Raw genomic sequence first — 13,125 nt, forward strand, 5'->3', positions numbered from 1 at the left:
CTACTGCTGGAGAGGCTGCTGAAGCTGGCCTGGCAAATACACCAAGTACTGATACAGTGCTGTGCTTCGAAAGGAGAGAGCAGAACTGTCTGCTTCCCGGAGGAAAACAAACAAACAAAAATTCATCTGACATTCATGTGTTCCCCAGGAAAAAAAGCTGATGTGGAAAACACCCAAAGCACACACAGCCAGAATAGCCCACTCACCCCTCTTCCCTGGTAGGGAATCACAGACATCCTCCTGGCAGCTGCAACCTCTCACTAGAGCTTCAGACGTGATGTCCACATGGACCACAGACCCCACAGTCCAAGGATGAGAAATGCAATAAATAACTCCTTCCTGTATAAAAAGGCATTTGAGAAACGAAACATACAAAGGCTTGCAAGTGGTTCTGATAAAAGGCAGCAAACAGATCCCTGGACTCAAGAAGAATGTGGGGTACTTATATTTGAGAGGCATAGCTGAGAGCCCTGCCAATCTTCTGAACAGGTGAAAAGCACTTCATCCTTCACAGCAATCCTCATCACTGCTGGGGAAACTTCACTGCCTTTAAGAGCATCCTCACTTGGAAAAGCACAGCTTCCTCAATATTTGCTACCATGGGCGATGGTCTGCAGCTGAAACACACCACTGTCAGGGCCCTTCCTCACCCAAAATGCTGCAAAAGGCTGAGGATGGACCAACAAACACATAGCAAAAGGAAAAAACACCCAGGACTGCTGCCTGCTCCATGCTGCCTGGAGCGGGGCGACACAATGGGGAGATTACAATAAGCCCATAAATCAGTGAGGGGAAAGCAGGGAGCATAAACACCAACGTGACCACTGAATACACAGGGAAGTGGACTTACAAGCAGAGGCAGAAGTTTTAATAAATATGCATTCCTGGGGAAACTCTGCCTCTGGCACCAGCAGAAGGTTTTTCTGCTGAGAGGGTGACTGGTGCCCCATGGGCAGGAGCAGCGGGGCATGTGCACCCACCAAGGGGACAGGATGGAGCCTGCTACCCTCACCCCGTCCCTGCATCCCTGCCTGGCGGTGGGTACAGCTGAGACAGGACACTGGCTGCTGTGGGCAGCCCCACAGGATCAGCTGCTGGCCCGCAGCACAATATCTAACCCTGCAAGAAGTGCTGTGATGAGGAAGCAGCTCCAGGACTAGTCACAAGCCAAGGGCACCCCCTACACAGAGCCTATAAAACTGCAATGGGGAGATGCACTTTTATATGAAGTCCTGGGGCACTGACCTTGAGGAGAAGGGTGGTGAAAGGCCACAAAGCAGCTTTGTCCTCAGCCCTTGGGTGGTCTTTGGTCTGACTGCCAGACAAGGCCACTCCAAAGTGCACCCCAAGGGACCTGACTTTCGCTTGAAGTCCTTCAGGTCTGACTGCTGGGTACAGGGGTTCACCAGAGCTGCCCAGCTTCACTGGAGGCTTGCCACCACCTTTAAGGATGTGCACATTCAGGGCTACAACTAAGCAGAGCCAGAATGGGGCGTGGGAACATCAAACGTACCATGTCCTGCCAGCCACAGCTGCTAAGGCAGAGAGGCTGCAAGGTGAGTATTGCAGCTGGGGGAGCCTGAAGATGCAAAGGCCACTCTTTGGGTGCATGTGCAATCACCTCTTTTTGTAACTGTGCTCACTCTGCTGTCCTCCCTTCACCTCATGCTCGATTGAAACAAAAGCAGCATGTAAAATGATTGCCTCAAATCTCTGACCCAGCTGCAAGCTACATTTTCTGGGCCAGAAACATCTGACAACATATTCCCTGAAGGATGCAAAGAAGTCTCCAAATTCGATGTGGCAGCCTTTCCCTTTGTCCTTCCTTCATTACAGGCAGCACTTCCTTGGGGATGACCCCCACATTTATGCCCTCAGCTAAAGGAAGATGGTCTATCACATGTGGAAACAGGCTCCAGCTCTGCAGAGGGATCAGGATGGACTCCAGCAGGCAGTCGGTAGCATAGCCGGCATCTGACTCCATCCTACTGCCTCCTAAATCCCTGACTCCTCAAAATCCCCCACCCATCCAAATCACCTTGCAGCGTTGGTTGAAGATCTGGACCACACACAGGGTTAAGCTCCTGGAGGGTGCAGGGAGGAGGCAGCAGGGCAAACCCAAGACCCTGTGTCCACAGAAGCAGCTCGGCAGTGTGTGAGAGGAGATCCCTTCCCCTGCAGTGTTCTGCTTGCATAAGCAATGTTTATGCTATTAAATTCAGAAAAGCAATAATATCCCCAGCAATAGATGCTGCTCATGATAGCTCAGGGAACAGATAAGAACCCCAGAGATATGTTATTCCTGTTCAAAGTCTTGGTCACAGTGACCTCCATGGACATTTTAAAATCAAGCTGGTTTAACTCTGGTTCTTTATTTGTTTGTTGTTGTGGCTGCTTTTTAAAGAAACTTTCAAAGACCCTAAACTCTGCTGTGTATCTTCTGTTCACTAACTTTCCTTTTGCATTTAATGAGGCAAAGACCAGCTAATTAAAAACAAGATATCCATCTCCCAGCTGACATATTGCCCTTGGCCCAAGTGATAGTGCTCCCCACCCTGTGCACAGAGCTATTGCTGCAGTCACCCGGGCACAACACAAACTGAAATGGAAACGCAAAGCAGAGGCTGTGCTGACAGAAACTCCTAAGAACCCCCCCAAGCTCACAGAATCTGTAAAGCTCTCACCGAAATAGGAAAGCAAAGCGCCAACTGCAAAATGAACTCGGCAGAATGAGAACTCCCCGCTTCTCCCTTCTCCCAGATGAAAAACAGCCCTTTGAGGGGATATGTTTGCACCATATACCATCCAGTAAAGAAGTGACAGAGGCAGAGCGGAGCAGGAGCGAAACCCTTCACTGCTGCTTCCCCCAGATCTAACAGATAAATTAAAAACAAACAAACAAACAAAAACAGCAGAATCAGTTTATAACCCATCAAACACCAAAGCCTGCACATGTTGCTGATTTGGGGTGCAGCATGGTTTTGTAGCATTCTCATGCTGCACCCCTGGGCCAGCATTTCTTCCATTGAGTTCTTCACCACCCAACAGGAGATGCAGCTCCAGACCCACACCCTGCAACACGGGCCTCTTCTTCAAGCTCTATAAGCATGGGTAGGAGGTAAAACTTGCTTTTTCCCAAAACAGGCTCATTCCTTTCTTCCCGCAGGGATGCTCTCATAGCAATACCTATTTGCTACCCCCATATATTTTCCTAGATGGGACAAGTCCTAGAGAGCACAGCCAAGACCAGACTCTCTCCTGGAAGGATCAGAGACCAGAATGGGCAAAAGGTGGGCAGATTGGGCAGCCAGCAAGCAAGCATCCCAGCTGGCAAGAGAGAGGGGCTGGGTGGTCTCAAGGAGCCCACAGACCCCGCTGCAAAGCTTCACGGCCCTGTCCACCCACCATTTCTAATGCAGAAGGGCTGTTTCTGCAGCAGCAGATATGCACGGCTTCGTTCAAAACCTCTTTGTGTAATTACAGATCCACGGTTTCTTCTGGGCTCCCACTTATTTAATCATCCTTTCTCATTTGCATTTAATACCCTGAGCTCTGTCAGAGGGCAAAAACACAGCCTTTACATCCAGAAGGACAAGAGTTCCCTGCAACAGCTGCTATATTTAACAAAAAATACACTGGGTTGTCATGGCAACCCTGGTTTCTAAAAATAGAAATGCCATATACAGCACAGTTGAGCACAGGCAGCGCTAACGGAAGCTGCTTTAATAGAGAGCTGGGAAATGGAAGTAAACTTTCATTCTTCATGGGAACTGGTATCGAGCAAATCAAGCAAAAATCACACAACCTTTCACTAATTAAAGCCTTGATCCAGTGCAAAGGATCTCCATTTCTCTCGGCTCAAATACTGCTCCATGCTCTCTAGTGCCTCGGCTCAAAAGCGTGCTCCAGAGAGGATGGGGGGGCTGAAGCAAACTGGACCGGCTGAGCAGCGATGGAGCTGGCACACCAGCGCTGCATGTGGTGGCTTTTCCTCCTGGCACTGATATGCAAAGGCCCAGCGTGGCCAAACCACCATGGCTCCGGCATCAGGGCAGGTTCCAGCTGCCCAGGAGGTTGGGGAGGCTGTCAGGTCACCCTCAGCCAGCAGATCTGTTCAGGTAAGGGTGAGTTTTGGTAACCTCAGTGCTCACAGCTGGTGCTCAGAGGAGCATCTGGCCCTGCCTTGCTTGTTTTAAATAACCTACAGAGCAGGTATCAGAGCCATGCCCAAGATACACAGATTTCCAAACAGCCTTTTCCCCCTCCACTGACACAACCAGGTCTCTGGGCATTAAATCAGGCTCCCTCAGGGGAGCCTTCTCCTTTCCCACTGAAATACAGACCCCCCCCACCCACAGCACAGCATTGTTAGCAAAACATACAACGAGCACCCTACAGCATGAGCCAGCTGAGCATCTCCTGAAATCTGATTAGCAAGGCTGAGTAGTCACAGCCTGCTTACAAACAGCAGTTGCTTCCCATTGCAGTCTAAGTCTCCAGTCATCTCACTAATTCTCCTTGACATTTCTTGCTCCGAGTGGAAGGCGCGCGTTGCCAGATTGCAACCCCCCAGTGTTGTTTCCAAGCCCTGCTTCCCCGGATGGGAGGATCAGCTGCACGCTCGCTGTCAAGTCCCCTGTTTTAGCTCTCCCTGTGTAGCGCTGGCTTCTAGGAATCCTTGAGTGCCGCAGTTGAGTGCTGCATGCTTTCTGGATGATGCACAGCTCTGCTTGACTTCTGCACCATTCTTTAAAGGAAGGCATTGGATAGAGAGGAAGGGCTCTTGAAGATGAAAATACTTCACATTGTTGTAGCAGCGTGTGTGAGTGTTCATTTTTTCCCCCCCTTAAGAAAAACAGATTGCCAGACCTGATGCGAACCTAAGTCAATCCAGTGCAATATTTTCCATATTTCATGGCTGATACCAGCAGCCTTGGAGGAAACGAAGAAATGCTGAGTTGTGCATTTGTGGGATTAGCTGCAGTGGTTTGCAACACTTCCCCAGCACTTAATGTGCACTCTGCCTCAGTTTTCTGCTACTCTTGTGTTTCCTGGGTTCTTCCCATTGACTGTAATATTTGGAGTTTTCTCAGTACCTTTCAAAGCAGGACCTTGAAAAGGACACATTTAGGCATCTGTATAGAAAAAGGGGGCTTAAAGTACCTTGTGATCTCCAAGGACAAGTTTGCCTGTCCACAGATCAGAGGACTCCTGTGTTCTGAAACAAATATATAATTTTACTGTAGGTTGAAATGGCATTGAAGATCATGTCTTGTGGTTTAAAATCTGGGTTATTCTATAGCCCAAACCTTGAGCTGCTAGCTGAAATAATTCTGGGCAGCTCATGGTGCCTAGCGAGCCATGCATCTATCAATCTCATACTTTCACAAGTGTAAATATGGCTGTTGTTTCTGCAAGTGTAGCTTGCCATGCAGGCTTTAAGTGACTGGACCACATCACATGGACACATGAAACCTGAAGCTGAACCCCAGGGACAGCTAACCCTTGCTAAGACACAGTAGGACAATCCTAATGGGCCTCAGACCTTTTGAGCCTACCCTTCAGTCCTCGTGGTTGAAGATCGTTGCTTCCCCTGAGAAAATCCAGTGTGATTAAACACTCATCAGGAGCATGACTTGCTCTGTTGGACAGCTTGCCAACACCATGCCAAGCCCACAGCCTCTCTCTGTGGGCTTGCACACCAATTCATCATGCAGAACTAAACTCCTTCTCTCTTCTATCAGCGCAGGTTCTCTTGATTCATTGCATCTCCCACCCATGGTGGACACACTAACATTGCCTCTCTTTTGGCTCATGGTGAGGGAACACCTCTCCCCTCCATCAGCTGTGCCTTTGTGTTTGCTAAATACACCAGCATGACACAACCAATGCATCAGCACATTCTGTTACCCAGAACTAGACAAGATGAAAATGTTTATGTGGGTCATTAAACTGATAAGTGTCCAGAGCATGTTACTATGCAATAAATATGACTCTTTGCATAGGTACTCACCAAGTGGGGGCTTCAGTCACGTCCAGCTGGCAGAGGCTGGCCCTGGCTAGAGGGTGCTGCCGCCAAAAAGAGCACAAGAGCATCGGCATGGCCTTGCTGGGGGCCTTGCTCAAGGTCTTCAGGTTTTGTTTGCTTCATCCCGTTTCATCCTGACACAGTTCCTGGCCAATCCCAACTCGCCACTGCAGAGAGCATGTAAATAATGGATGTTTCTTTGAATCCCTCCACCACCTGTGCTGCCCCCATTACAATTTCTGCTCAGGATCTTTCTGTGGCCTCCCCGGATCTCTGGAAGCAGAACGCACTTGTCCTCATGTATTTTCCCTCTGTTTTGGCCCACGTTTACACCCAGCCCTGCATCATTTTTCCCTGCAGTGACCAGTATTCAGAGGGGTGATGGTGTTTCTTTAGCTTACAGCTACTGAAAACCACATGCCGATGGCTGTGCCAGCATCACAGCAGCGCCTCCTTGTTATTGACAACGGCAGTAAACTTGTGGCACCTACAGTGCAAGAGTAAATCCGTGCTTTTGTAATGTGTGAAAGAACCTTAATGATGAATATTCTCCAAAGCTGGCAAAATTGAAAAGGGCACAGATGAGATTTAAACTAAATGCCTGAGTGATGGCAGCTGGTCCAGCTCCTCGAGCTGGGCACAGCTGCTCAGCACTGAGATGGACCAAGTGGATGAAGTAGAGGATGCTTGCTGCTGGGAGCTGGTGCTTTTAGAGCAGAGCAGGGCAGGGAGTTAAGTGCACAGATCCTGTTATTGCTAATGGTGTTTGTGTTTAGAGCTCCCCAGGTGTTGCTTTAGAAACTGCCATGTCCAGGCTGTTAACCCAGTCTCACCTGCTGTTTAGTTTTTGGTACTTAGATGCAAAATTGCATTGTGTTTGGATGTGCAGGGCATGTCCTGAAGTGCTTGCTGCAAGAGCCGCAATTTGCCTCCCACACTCTTGCCTTTCAGCTGCTCAAAACAAAAAGGAGGTTGAGCTACAGCATCTCGGGAAGGGTGGACAAGCAGGCAATAGCCCAGCCTACTCTCCTCACCCAAATCCCACTGACGTTATAAGAAAGGGGAAGCAGTGGCAGTGCTAAGAGGCCTGATGGGTGGAAATGAGATCCCCCAAAGGGACTTCAGCTTGGCTCCAAACCCTTCATCCCTGCTCCAGTGACCTCCTCCAGCAGCTCACCTAAACAACTGGTCACAGCGAGTTGTCAGCACTGGGTACACATGGCACCCCAAGGACAGCAGCAGCAGAAGTATGATGGACAAAGCTTAGTTGCTTAAGGTCCTTCAGTGACCTACCTCATCAGTGGCCAGTGCACAGATGAACCATGCCTCCATGCTGGAAATAGAAGAAATTTCTTATGCTGACTTCTGTTAAAGAAAAGATTCCCAGTCCCTGGTTCCCATTGTTGGACACTGCAGCGTCACCTTCTGGGACCTTTCTCTCCTGGTTTCTTTCTCAAAAGAGATTAACTGGAGATAATGAAAGATTTCATGAGGACATCCTTCCCTCCCCAAGAAGACTTCTGTCACTTAGGGAGGCCAGACCACATGTATATGTAACAGCAACCTTCTGGACACTGCAGGTACAGACTCACCCAGGCGATGCTCACAGTCAGGTATGTGCTCTCTCACAGAAACACGGCTTCTGACGTTACTGTCCCAGCCTAAACCTGCTGACATCAACCACAGGTATGCAATAACAATCCTGCACAAGCCCATGAGGCTTCATCTACACAGACAGATAAAGCTGCACTCTGTGACAGTTGTGCTCTGAGAGTCAAATACAAGAGAGATCATAAGAAGTGCCCAAAATTTACAGGGATGAGGCAGAAGAAACATAATAACCTGCTTAATTTTGATGTGAATCCGGCCAGATTTACCTCATATGCTTAACTAGGACATTTAGAAGAAACTCTTTTGGAAGCACACTCCCAGCCTCAAAGAGACCGAGGAGACACGTCCCAGCAGGGCCAGAGCACCAACATATCCAGGCAATACCTCCAGACAGGAGGCTGACACAGGTCACCACAGAAAGCTGCATCCCAGCATGTCCACGCTTCACGAATCCCCACCTTCCTCTTGATCTTGTGCCACCGAACTGGCTCAGGTTTGTGCGCTGTCCTTGCAGAGCTCCCCTCCAGGAGCAGGATAGGCCAGAGGCAAAGTTTTGCTGCCCTCCTGGGGATCTGTGCAGCGTGGGTGTCAAAGGAGGAGAGCAACTGTAAATCAGAGCCACCTCCCATTACTTTGGGCCTCCCCCATTCTCTTCCTTTTGGCTCTAAGTTTAGAGAAACTTTTGCTCTGGTTTACAGAAACAGCTCAACAAAGCCTCTGTAGGAAACACAGGGATGGTCACAGGCAACATAGTCTATGTGCTTGTAACACATCCAGCCTGCTCTGTACTTGCCAACATACCCTGTGTGATAAATGTGCCCTCTTCTGGCAGGCAAAAACTGAGAAAAATCACAGCAGGACTTTTGCCTTGTTAGGATTCCACAAGGAACCCGTGTTACAAGACAAAGGACTCTCTGGTGCATCCATCCTGTGGAAATGATCTGACCCCTGCAATGACAAGTGTATCTGCAGAGATCCCCAGAATGCTCAGTAGAGCTGTTGTCTTAAAGAAGGGTCTGATCACAGAGGCAGAACCTTCTGGTACAAATTTGGCCAGGTTTCTTATTTCCAGGAGTCACAGATCAGGAAAGAAAGAACATTATTCATTATCAAGCCTTCTCATTGGCAGGCACACCCTCTAAAACAGGTGTGTCAAACTCATTTTCACCCAGGGACCATATCAGCCTCACGGTTGCCTTCAAAGGGCCAAATGTAATTTTAGGACCGTATAAATGTAGGAGTAGTTACATTAGGCCCTTTAAAGGCAACCCCTGTTCTAAAATAAAAGCAGACATTTGCTACACCTTGTCTCAATCTGCTTCGTGTTCATTTGTATTTCTAAGACGTTTTTTCTTCAAAACACATTAATACTTCCTAAGTCGGAGCAAGCAAGAGACACCACTCACTATGCTGGGGGCTTCCTAAGCATCTCAGTGCACAGGTCCAGCGTGTAAGTAGCGTGAGAGAATTTCATGCACTGTGGGAGATCAATAAACCCTTGAAACAACAACCAGCTACAGCAAATCCCCTCCAGAGCAGCCAGCAAACAGATCATAGCTCACCCCATGAAAGGGGCACATGTTATGCAGGAGATGAACAGCAACCATGCACTGGTTTTAGCTGTGTTTTCATTAGAGAGAAATTAAAAGGAACAGTTTTCTAGTCTATTCAGGTTGAAAACTCTATGACCAGACCTGGTCAACAGAGTAGAGCCCAACAAACACAAAACTGGGATGCTGTGTCTCAGTGTGACCTCTCCCCCCAGCCTTCTCTTGACCAAAACTAGGTATAACTACCCTGAATTTTGCCTTGGGTTTCATTTCTTTGCTTCAAGTTCATCTGGGTCTGTCTCCAGGAGTCAGGAATTAAGTAGCATAGCTATTCCAAAGTAAATTGCTCTACAATTGCTTTTCCATAACAAGACTGTTGTTTTCTTAGGGCAAACCACTTTTATTCTTGAGGAAAGTGTCAGCAGGAGGAAGAGCCAGAGAAAACCTGGCTATGCTGCTACTCTGGAGCTATTATCATCAGGTAAAAAAACAGTGAGGAAATCTCTGCAGTGTTTGTGACCAGGCCAAGCTGGCAAGCAGGAATGACCCGCTCTTTAATTTTAGTTGAGGGTGTCAGAGCCGGGGCTCCCTATAAATACCCGTGGCTTGGGCTGGGAGTGTGGGGAGAACGCTGTCTCCAAAATGAAAGGGCAGAGAAAACATGGAGCTGCTCCAGCGAGGGAGAAACATCTATAATTAATGTAGTGGGAAAATTACACGTTTATATAGCCCCCCCAAACACAATAGCAGACATCCATTTCCTGCAGGGCTGTGGACGCTTGCCAGCCTGCAAATAAATCACAAAAACACAAAGCCAACAAGGAGGAAAAGAAAGGCGAATTATCACATAGGATGCAGCAGCCTTTTGTACCAGGAAAATAATCAGTGTCTCCACCAGACATCTATTGTTTATCAATAATATCCTCTAACAATCCTGCCATTTGAGTCTCAACTGGGAAGTGATGTTCAAACTAAATGATGAAGGTCTCCTTGGATTTCACAAGTTCCAAATGCACAGCGAAGTGGTAACTTGGGAGATGTACTGACATGCTGCAGAAGAATTTGTAGGACCAAAACCAAAAAAACACAGCAAACCTGATATTAAATAGACCTTCGCATGGATGAAAAAATGGAATAAAACCTAAACTCCCCACTGTGCTCCAGGCAGAGGGTGCCTGGTGTGCAGGGAGGGAGGCACTCAGTGGTCTGGCAGCACCTCCAGAGGAACCATGGCCAGTGATGCTGGAAATGAAAACTAAGGGAATAAACACTTTTAGTGAGAACTAGCAGTCCTACTCCCTCCCTTCATCTTTCCCCATAGAGGTTTAATGACACAAGCTCCAACTTCACAGCGCATTCGAGTCAATGAGAGCCTCTCCATTGACTTTCAACTGCCTTTGGCTCAAGCACTGTGATCCTGACACCAGTTTTATGAGTTCCACTGTGGCTTATGAAGTTGGGCTTTATCAGCAACAGTAGACTGGATGAGAAGGCCTATTAGTGAGTTTCAGAAGGGCAGTTCCTGTTTTCTTCTTAGCCTGGGGCTGTGTTGAATGAATTATGAGCATTTGCCATGATTTCCAGAATATATTTTGGCTATTTTGGTGTGTGAGCTCTCACAAGTGTTTTGTTTATTTTTTTCCTTGCTTTTGTGCAAGATCCATGAGGGGGTCCCCAAAATGTTTTACCAAAGTAAGCTTTAAATTAAGTTCTTCAGGTGGCACCCACACTTCTCCTCTGCTGCTCACACAGATGGTTCTGCACCACATCTTAACACACTAGGGGAGCAGTCAAGTGTGATGTCTTGGGCTGAGGTTGGTTTATCTGACTGAGCACCCTTATCTCAGTGCCTTGCCTCCAAAAGGACCAAAGGTTTCCCATGACCTGGGACAGCTGAGATGTAATTCCTCTCCCAATCCAGGCTCACCAAACCCGAATCTTCACACTACCTGCACTTATCCTCCCATCCCTGGGAGGCAGGGGGGAAACACAGCTAACACTTAGCAATGTCAGGGGATCAAGTAAAATGCTTCACCACATCTCAGGCACTTCATCTTCTACTTTCTTTCTTTGGATTGCTAAAAAAAGCCCCAAACACGTATATATTGACACACACACAAAAGTGAAACACTTGTTTAGGAGAAAATCATGTTTCTCTTGTGATTATTGGCTGCCATTCAGGAGGTGGGGAGAACAGCAGCCATTAATGTCCACCTGTTCCTCAGCGATTTGTGCTTTTGTGTTTTGAACAACATACGTAATTTTGATAAAGGTATTAGTATATTTCTTGGACTGAATAATAAATTATTAAACGCAAAGCCCTCTATTTACATACTTTAATGCTAAGAACTTAAATGCAAAACACTAAAGACATTCAAACACTAAAGGTCCCCACAGCAGCTCTCTCCACACTGCACAAATTAAGTACCCAAACTGATTTGGCTGTATTTGTGGGGGTGCACATTTCAGGTACATGGGCAGGGCCTAGGGCAGGAATGGACGGTTCCTGTCTGTTTCTCTGCACTTTGCTCAAAGCTGTCTCAAACCCATCCTGCAGTGGCTCCTGCAGCAATATCCTCTGAACTGGGCACATAGCAAGCTCCCTCTTGAGCTCATTATGACTAAGTGGCACACAGGAACAGATAAGCACATTTGGGATAAACACATCTGGAAGCGGCTTGCCAGCTACAAAGAAATGCTTATTAACACACTTCTAGGGGTAAAAATGGAGCAAAACGAAAATATGGCAAGCACAGTTTAGAGCTTTCATGTGGGCAGGAGAGGAAGCCATCCTCAAACCAGAGCACTCAAAGCAGCTTTGACGTTTTACAAACAGCAGACTTTTTTTTTTGTGTGTGTGTGTGTGTGTCTGTGTGTGTGTGTTTCCCTTTTCTTTTAACCAATACTACTCCTATTCTGGCTTTGGCTTGTTGAAAACCATCATTTCTGAACTAGAACTGAGATTTCCACAGCACCAAGCCCTCCCTTGCTCTTTCCCCTGCGATCAAGGTGGTTTCAGGGGGGCTTTGCAGGACACGGCTCACTGCAGGCTACATCAACATTTGAGACCACCTCCGTTATCTTTAAGAAAATGTCCTGACTGCTGCCCAACTCAGCTCACCCAGCAGATGTCCTGGGCCACAGCTGGAGGTGAGTGAGCCAGCGTTGTGTCTTCTAGAGACAGTGTTCCTGCTTTTCAGCAGCCCTCGGCATCCACCCTACAATGAGGAGACCAGCAAAGGCACCCAGAGCCTCATTTCTGCCCACAAACGTGGCTTGGTCACCCCTAGTTGTGCATCTCCAACACCCCACACATGTCCCAGGTGGAACACGGCTGGGGAACCTGCACCACCCCAGGAACAGGGTGGTCTTGGGGGGCTTCAAATGTCTGCAAGGATTTCACCCCTCCTGCCCAGGCTGAGCCTGCGGAGCTCCAGCTTGGAAATCTGCAGCCTGGCACGCACACCTACAGAGTCAGACACAAAAAAAAGCATCTTTTAATCTTTTTCCCTTCACTTCTATAAACAGGAAGAGAAAAGGAACTACAAAAAATTGGTTTAGGCTAACCCTAAAATGAAAGTTCATTTTCTTTAACTAGATTTCAAAAGCAAAGTCTCTGTTTGACCTGAAATGTTTAATTTGACCTAAAATCTTTTGCTTTGTTTTTGGTTTCTTGGATACTTTAAGGAAATGTGCCAATTTAAGAATCAAACAATAGTTTAACTTCTGGGATTTTTTTAACTTTTTTTTTTTTTTTATAATGTCCAGTAATTTGTTTTCCTTATTTTTTTTTTTCCCTGGCACAGTGAGTCTAGGTAACAAAAGCCATAGGACACTGTCCAGACCATGTATGTGTCACCTTATGTAGTGAGAAAACCAGACCTGGGAGCTGAAGGGCCATGCCACAGTGCAAGATGGGACACCTGCCTTTGGCTG

The 13,125-nt window shown here is 47.5% G+C and overlaps 1 long non-coding RNA gene across 1 annotated transcript in view; it reads right to left on the reverse strand.

The window, feature by feature from the left end:
• Positions 1-13,125, reverse strand: part of LOC110363812 (uncharacterized) — a 77,709-nt gene that overhangs the window by 45,726 nt on the left and 18,858 nt on the right. Inside the window, exons 3-5 of the long non-coding RNA XR_010473765.1 lie at positions 7,322-7,361; positions 6,014-6,195; positions 207-5,218 (exon numbers count right to left, since the gene is read on the reverse strand). This is a non-coding gene — a long non-coding RNA (uncharacterized LOC110363812). The remainder of the gene's footprint in view (positions 1-206; positions 5,219-6,013; positions 6,196-7,321; positions 7,362-13,125) is intronic.

Source organism: Columba livia, chromosome 7 (assembly GCF_036013475.1).
Source record: "Columba livia isolate bColLiv1 breed racing homer chromosome 7, bColLiv1.pat.W.v2, whole genome shotgun sequence".
NCBI lineage: Eukaryota > Metazoa > Chordata > Aves > Columbiformes > Columbidae > Columba > Columba livia.